Source organism: Malurus melanocephalus, unplaced genomic scaffold (assembly GCF_030028575.1).
Source record: "Malurus melanocephalus ecotype Western Australia unplaced genomic scaffold, MMel_1.1 scaffold_971, whole genome shotgun sequence".
In the NCBI taxonomy this organism is placed as follows: Eukaryota; Metazoa; Chordata; class Aves; order Passeriformes; family Maluridae; genus Malurus; species Malurus melanocephalus.
Window position 1 is genome coordinate 39,155 of NW_026624203.1, and position 8,703 is coordinate 47,857.

General features: G+C 46.2%; 1 protein-coding gene across 4 annotated transcripts in view; it reads right to left on the minus strand.

Moving 5' to 3' along the window:
- EXTL3 (exostosin like glycosyltransferase 3) overlaps positions 1–8,703 on the minus strand; it is a 110,645-nt gene that overhangs the window by 18,874 nt on the left and 83,068 nt on the right. For 3 of the 4 annotated variants that reach the window (XM_057386470.1, XM_057386471.1, XM_057386469.1), the window contains exon 3: positions 5,186–5,288. The gene's annotated coding sequence lies outside the window, so the exon portion shown is untranslated. Of the gene's footprint in view, positions 1–5,185; positions 5,289–7,121; positions 7,141–8,703 lie in introns of those variants that run through there. The other variant, XM_057386472.1, reaches the window with a different exon arrangement.

The window sequence follows — 8,703 nt, forward strand, 5'->3', positions numbered from 1 at the left end:
CCACAGCACCGAGTGCCACATCCAATCTCTCTGTAAACACACCCAGGGATGGTGACTCCACCACCTCCCCAGGCAGCCCATTCCAATTTTTATCACTCTTTMTGYAAAGAACTTTTTTCTAATATCCAAACTGTTTCAAGAGTCACAGTGCTTCAGTGCTCAGACAGGTCAAACATCAATAATTCTCATGTCCATTCTCAAAAAAGAAACAAAACCCTCTTTTTCCTTCAGCAGAGCTCAGCTCCAGCCAAGGCACACGGTGAGAGAGCAAAGGAATGCCAAAGAGAAGGTGGAAGGCTTTCCTGGAGATACCTCAACTAGAGAAAGMTGTAATGTATAACACAAATAATTCTTTAAAATTAATTATTTAATTCTTCAGTAAGTCCTGCTGCGAGGATTCTGGACCAGACACCACCGAGCTTTTCCAGGCAAAATGTGCATGCCACTGACCTGAGGAGAGTCCATCAGTTCCAGCTGGAAATTTGGGCACTGGGAGCACAGAAAGTGCTCGTGACCTGGCTATAAACAACAAAGGACTGAGGATGTTTTGTCCCTCTCATGTGCTCCTCCCTCCCCGGCTCACATGAACCCTTCAGAGCCTGGATCAGGCTGCTCTGTGCTCTCCTGCCGATTTTGAATCATGGGATGGAGGTGAAAGGGTTTGTTCAGGAGAGTAAAACAGCCCCAACTTTTATATCTTGAGGCAGAATATCCTGCCAAGTAATGCCATTCCTCTGAATTTAGCTGGAAAATCAAGGAAAGGCAGGATTTTGAGCAGGTGACCCCAGCTCTTCACCCTCTCCTTTCTCCCTGTGAGTATTTCAAGGAACTGGAGTTACAAAGTGCACAAAGTGGAAATTCAACAAGCCCCATCAACTCTGATTTTTAAGGATATTCATTTCTCCATCAACATTAGGCTCTGTGGTAAAAGCCACTTTATGAGCTCAGCTAATCTGATGCTGTTGCATCATCACCTGATGTTGATAAACAATTATTAAAGAGGAAAAAATTGAATTAAAAAAAAAGAGGCAAACAAATGCATGTTTCTCCTCCGGCCTGGGGTGGTTTTCAGTGCCATTCTCAGTGAAAAAGGGGAAGAAGGGGCTCTGTGGTTTTGGTATGGGCTGCTGTGGTCCCAAGGCATGTTCTCTGGCCCAAATCCAGGGGTGTAACCCAGCCACTTCCACASTCATGAACTTCTCACCTTCCCAAACACCAAAGCCACACCTGACCCACCCTGGAGGTTTGGTTTCTGTGCCAAACTCTGAATCCTGTGGATCAACAGCAGCTGGCTGAGGTCACCTTTGGGTGGTTCCAGCCTGGACAAGTGAGTGACCAGGAGCAGCCCCTCATGGCCAGTGAGCAGGGCCCCAAACCTGAGCTGTGCATCCTCTGCCCCGTGGCTGGGGGAGGATTGGAAATCCCACTTTTACACTTTTTTTTAATTTTTCAGTAACAAATAAACCCCATGAACCACACGGGAGGGTTTTTACTCCAGCAGGTACGACGGAGCTGTTGAAGTGACAGGAACTTCCCTCCCCACTTTTAGTGGGAATGATACAAACCAGCAGAGCACAAAAACATCCAAAACATCCTTTCTCAAAGCAGATTTTTCTGTCCAAGGAGAGATTTCACAAGGATGTCTTCRGCACGGGGGAATTCACGGCAAAACAACGAAGCGACGCAAGAGACGCGCGAGCGTTTTCTCTTCTCCGAGCGTGGAAAAGCACCGGGAGATTTCTCAAATTAGAGCTGCTTATGTTGAACATCTCAAAGGGGAAGGGAGAGAGGAAATGCTTTCTCTGTGCAGCTCTCCAGCAGCAGCTCCTGATTGTACTCGGTGGGAAACACGGAGCGCTGTCAGCACCTTCCCTCCCACCGAGCTGCAGGCACGGGGGAAGATCAGCAATTTGCAGGATTTGGGTCCTTGCTTTTGTTCCCCTTCCCTCTCCTCCCTCTGACAAGCACAGAAAGAAAGGAAAAGTTCAGGAGAATGCAGCAATTAAGGAATTTGAAGCCTCGCTAGCAGCTACTCGAAATGCAGGCCCGTGAAGCAGCAGGATTCTGCTGGTGACATTTGGACCACAAATGAAGTCCCCAAGAGTAATAAACAATCAGGTAAAGAAATCTGGAAAGAAATTACCCAGCACACCTCGTCTTCCTGGCCCCCACGAGATCCATATAAAATGTGTTAATGCATCTGATTATGATCTAAATTATGTGCAGAGGCTCCTGCCAAGCACTCTGTGAAGTTTCTTTATTGTTAAGTTGGAAGCTGTTTAAGAACGGTCCAGTCATCATGTTTCAAATTAGATTTGGGGAAAAAAACATTTTCCTACTTTAYTGCTGGCTCAGAACACGGGAGAAGGTTGGGATGTGGGTTTTGTCTGCTGAAAAAAGAGCAGGAAAAGCAGGGACAGAACAGAAGAAGAGCCAATCTGTCACCTGAGCTGTGTGGCTTTACTGTACCCACACACGGCAGAGAATTCCTGCAGCTTCAGACACCTTTCTACACTTATTTTTTTTTTTGAAAAGTGGGTAGAAACACCAAGATGATCCCATGCACAGATTGCCTGGGCCCAAAAACTTCAAAAGAAAGGATTTCTGGAAGAAACTGCTGAGAAAGGTTGGCAAAACACCACGTGAGATTTTCCCCATGCCTGTGAGGGGTTACCTGAGCTGTCACTCGTGCTGCCTGCAGGCTGGCAAAAAAACTGTTTTTCTCCCCAGAATGCCATACCAGGACTGGAGCTTTTTTAAAAAATAGAAATATAGAATAGAAACAGAAAAATACAGACAGCACCCATAGTTTGACCTGCAAGCCTGACAATATCCTGTGTGGTAAAACCTCCACCAGCCCAACCGGTGCTTTCCCTTCTGCTGCAGGGATCAGCCCTTCCCMCTGCAGGGCTGGATTTTTAAAAGCAGCTCAGAGGGGCTGGATTTTAAAAGGAGGGTCCCTAAATCTGTTAAAAGTCTTCCATCCATTCCTCCTGCCTTTCCAAAATCACACTGCAGCCACAACAGCATAAATCCAGACTAAGTGTGGTCCAGTGGAAGTGAAATAGGATAGAAGTAGCTCTTACAGGTTTATTTTGCTCTGTACATTAATATTAATCACACACACAAAAATATGTGCCAGATATGTGTCTGCACCTCATTGAATCATGAAATGGTTTGGGCTTAATAAAATCCATCTCATTCCATGGGCAAGGACACCTTTYACTATCCCAGGTTGCTCCAAGCCCCATCCCAACCTGACCATGGACACTCCCAAGGATGRAGMAGCCACCCCAAGTCCACTCTTWAAATAAAGAATTTCTYCTTAATATCTCWTCTAACCTCCAAGTGGGGATAAGAACTCCCATTTCCAGCCACTGTGGAAATGTAGTGGTTTAAACACCCCAAAAAAGCTTTAATGTAGGATCACAGGCTGGATCCAAGCCAGGCAGCAGCACTGCTTTTAAAGGAGTATTTATCTCCATAAAACACTTCCCAAACAAAGTGTTCAGTACTTGGAAATAAAGCCTTGCTAAACAACCAGATTTTAACCCAGAATTCTGCATGTTAGCATTCTCTGCTGCTCCAGGTAAGTCTGATTCCCTCGCACAGCATGGTGATTTTCTCTCTTTTTAAGAAAAAAAGGAATTTTCTCKTTCACTTTAACTTTGAGGAAAGATGGAAGACCACAACCCAGCCTCAAAGACAGGAGATCTTTTGAACTCCAAGTCAGCAGGCTCTCACAGGAGCTGAGCTCGAGGGCTGCTCTGGAATAAATCAAAAAGGATTTACTCTTTCACTTGAACAAGACAGGGAAAGAAAAAACCTCCACAGGTGCGGGATTGGGGGTGGGGAGACAGGTAACAGCTTTAAAAAAAAATTATTAAAAAGGCAACATAAGAAATCCATGATGGTTTGATAGTCACGGTCCCATAAGCTCAACACTACCGTGCATGGCTRCATTTCCTGGAGGAAATCACAGTTGCTAAGCTTGTTGGAAGCAGTTCAGCCCAAGAATTTATGGATCAGATGCTGCAAACACAAATCCCGAGGACACGGGAGAAATCCAGGACAGAGTCTGAGCAGGGGTTTGAACTGCCCATGTGRCACTGGAGATGCAGCTATGATTCCTCAGATTAGCAGAGTTCAAGGCCAAAAAGGACCTTGAGAGCACCTAAACTGTGCTGTATCACATTTCAGCCAGGTTTTCCTACGAGCAGAAATTCGATTTAGCAGCCAGATTCCAACCTGAATAATTGTGGTGGTCCCCGGTCACAATCCACGTGCTGCTTCCCAAACTTGGGCTGACAGAGGAGCTCTGTGTGGGATGCACAAAGTGTCCCTGTGCCAGCAAAAAAMCAATCCTAGGAACAGGCAGCAGTGACTTTGTGCTCCAGCCCCTTTGATTCACTCCTGACACCTTTACTGGAGYCCAAACCCATCAGCAGTTCTGACAATACTCCAGAGCCTGAGCGTGCCTGAAGGAGCTCAGCCCACAGCACAAAATCTCATCCTCTGGCTTCCTTACAGGAGTGAGAAGAAAGCTGGAGAAGGAGAAATGTGCTGCTGGCAGCAATTCCAGCCTCTGCAGCGAGGTTGGAAGGTTCCCAGGCAGCCACACACCCCCACGAGAGCTGTGATCAGCACCCATGRAGCAATCTCACACCTCGATTACAAAGAGTTTGAGGACGAGAATGTGCCCAGAGAATGATGCTGAAGAAGAAAAATGTTCAGAGCTCAACTTTTCCCTGAGTTGTGTGCGGGGATTTGGATCCCAAGGCACCCAGACACTGAGCTCAGACCATCAGTGACATTCAACGCTGCTCTAAAATCAGGATTTAAAACTGCTGAAAACCAGGCTATTGTGAAATGCTGCTTCTCCGCCTGCAGTTCTTGCCAAATTACTTTGGCTACAACTTTCAGCAATTAATGGATGATTAAATGAAAGAGCTGATGGCCAAAAAATATCTAAGGGGCTTGATTAAAGCTCTGTGACACTGGGCTGGTCCTGCCCTATTTTTACAAGCTTTCTCATCTCACTGTTCCTTTAACTGGACCGTGGGGAGGAGGAGAGTGTTGCTACAAGGGTGGGAGATGTTTTGGTAAATTGTGTTAAAATCCAGCAAGGGAAGAAGCAATTTAAACCCAGGGCAGCCTGACACTGCAGGGCTGTGCTGTGCTTTACCTGCTGTGCCTCGGCTCCTCRGCTCAGAGCTGTCCCACATCCCACATGGACTCCTTCAGCACTTCCCTTCCTCCTCCCAGCGCTGAGCTCAAGGGTTTCCCTCCTGTTCAACAGAAAAACACAGACAAAACCACATGGAATTAACAAATAAGTTATGCATGGCCTCGAGGCATCGTGCAAGAGAGGCACTGTGGCACAAACATTCCTTCTGGAACAGCCCAAAAGACGATTGAGCAACCTGGGAGAGTGGCTCCCTTCCTTCCCAAACATTCTGGGATTCTGTGATTTATGACATTTATGACAATCTATTATTTATGCCATGGTGTTAAACCTGAAAGCTCCCACAGGTTTGACAATCTGGACTGCAGGGAAGTCAGGGAGGCTGAAGGAGGAGCCTCTCACAAATGAGATCCCCTGGAGAAGAGAAATGGCAAATCTAAAAGGCATGAGACATTGAAGGAGGAGTTAGGCACGAAAGAGATCCCCTGGACAAGAGATATGGCAAATCTAAAAGGGATGAGACACTGAAGGAGGAGTTAGGCACAAATGAGACCACCTGGAGAAGGGATATGGCAAATCTGAAAGGGATGAGACACTGAAGGAGGAGTTAGGCATGAATGAGAGCACCCAGAGAAGGGATATGGCAAATCTAANTGCCATGGTGTTAAACCTGAAAGCTCCCACAGGTTTGACAATCTGGACTGCAGGGAAGTCAGGGAGGCTGAAGGAGGAGCCTCTCACAAATGAGATCCCCTGGAGAAGAGAAATGGCAAATCTAAAAGGCATGAGACATTGAAGGAGGAGTTAGGCACGAAAGAGATCCCCTGGACAAGAGATATGGCAAATCTGAAAGGGATGAGAAATAAATGAGGAGTTAGGCACAAATGAGACCACCTGGAGAAGGGATATGGCAAATCTAAAAGGATAAGACACTGAAGGAGGAGTTGGGCACAAATTACACCAGCTGGAGAAGAGATATGGCAAATCTAAAAGGGAGGAGGTACCAAAGGAGGAGTTAGGCACAAATGAGACCACCTGGAGAAGGGATATGGCAAATCTGAAAGGCATGAGACACTGAACGAGGAGTCAGGCACGAATGAGATCCCCTGGAGAAGAGATATGGCAAATCTAAAAGGGATGAGACACTGAAGGAGGAGTTAGGCACAAATGAGATCCCCTGGAGAAGGGATGTGGCAAATCTGAAAGGGCTGAGACAATAATGGAGAAGGAGTTAGGCACAAATTACACCACCTGAAGAAGGGATATGGCAAATCTAAAAGGGAGGAGGCAGCAAAGGAGGAGTTAGGCACAAATAAGATCCTCTGGAGAAGGAATATGTCAAATCTAAAAGGGATAACACACTGAAGGAGGAGTCAGGCACAAATGAGACTCCCTGGAGAAAGGATACAGCAAATCTGAAAGGGATGAGACACTGAAGGAGGAGGAGTTAGGCACAAATGGGACCACCTGGAGAAGGGATATGGCAAATCTGAAAGGGATGAGAAATAAATGAGGAGTTAGGCACAAATGAGACCACCTGGAGAAGGGATATGGCAAATCTGAAAGGGATGAGATGTGGGTCACCAGTTCCAAACCCGCTCCCAGGCAGCTCAGCTCCCTTTGCACAAAATACTTCCTCTACACACCTGATAACTGACAGTTCCCAGGTTATACTCATGCGATCATTTCCCACAAAAATATGAAATAAATCATGATCCACATTGTTCCCTAAGTGCCAAGGTCCACGAGGAGCACTGGAAGCCACCCAGCCCAACCTGTGCCRTGACACACCACGAGTTCCACCCCAGCAAACCCAGGGATTCTCCACCYAGCATTTTCCCCAGCTCAAATCCACTCTCAGCCACACTTCTGCTGCAAACAACCGCCTGATCTCAGCAGACAAACAGATCAAAAAATTTCAAGRAAAATACAATACCTTTTGTTAAGAAAAGCCCAAGGCTCCAGGATTATCCTTCAGCCAGCACCGCCTCGGCCGTCAGCGGCGCTTCCCTTTGTTTTTGAATAAAAAAAAAATCCCCATCCTGCCTTCATCCTCCTCCACAGCCTCTGGGACAGCAGAGCATCCCAGGCTCTCTCTTCCCACCCCGCTTCTCACTAATTTGTTCCATATTCGCAGCCTCTGCCCAGCCCCRGCTCTGCCGCCGCTCCCGGCAGGGAGTCAGGGCTGCTCCTCGGAGCTTGGCGCTGCTTTTAAAGGCTGCCTCCATCCCCTTCCCTTCAGCTGGCAAAACACTTCCTGAGTGCCCACATCTTCGGGATGTAAAGATGGAAAAACACATCGTGATGGTGGCTCCTCTCTTCTCCTGGCATGCTGCGGGTCCTGGCACGTTTCCACCCGCACAAAGCTACGAAATGTTTGCAGAAACAAAAACAGCACGACCTTTCTACCCCTCCTTCCTTCCCTTCTACTCCTCCTTCCTTCCCTGATTGCAAAGTTCTGTCCCAGAGTTGTCCAGAAATCACGAGTGAAGATGTTACTCAGCTGCCACAGCAAAGGGTTTCATTTCAACGTGACCTGCAAAATAACCACTTCAAACCTCACCCACGCTGCACGAACTCAGCATCTGCACGCAGCCTCTTCCAGGKCTGGAAATGGTTTATGGCAAGCTTGGAATGCTGACAGTTCACAAAACAAAAATCTGCCTTTTTTTTTTTTTCCCCAAAGTCCCTGAAATTTCAGCCACTTGGGGCAAGGGAGCCAAGGAATCGGAAGTATCTGGAAATGGGATGCCCAAATTTGAATGAAGCGCTTTCCTGAGAATCCCAGAATGGTTTGGGGTGGAGGGAACCTCAAGGATCATCTCATTCCAGCCCTCTGCCAAGAAAACTCAAAGTTTTTTTTTTAAAAAAAAGCCTAATTCTAAGCTCTAGGAAACCTCAGGCTGTTCATGGATAAATGCTACTTTACTATTAAAGTGAAGCCCCTTCTCTAATGAAAACCACATAACTGACATGATGTAAATATTCCAGCATATATTAATATTTTACTCTGATACTCTTATGGCAAGCTTGGAATGCTGACAGTTCAATAAACAAAAATCTGCCTTTTTTTTTTTCCCCAAAGTCCCTGAAAGTTCAGCCACTTGGGGCAAAGGAGCCAAGGAATCGGAAGTATCTGGAAATGGGATGCCCAAATGTGAATGAAGCACTCTCCTGAAAATCCCAAAATGGTTTGGGATGGAAGGAACCTCAAGGATCATCTCATTCCAGCCCCCTGCCAAGAAAACTCATTTTTTTTTTAAAAAAGGCCTAATTCTAAGCTCTGGAAAACCACAAGCTGTTCATAGGATAAATGCCACTTTACGATTAAAGTGAAACCCCTTCTCTAATAAAAACCACATAACTTACATGTAAATATTCCAGCATATATTAATATTTTACTCTGATCACAGCAATAACAGCAGGCCCACCCAAAAAAAAAAAAAAGTGATTTCTCCCTACCCTCCACCAGAGAAGAGGTAGCAAACAGCTGTTATAACTTCATTTTATATTTTATT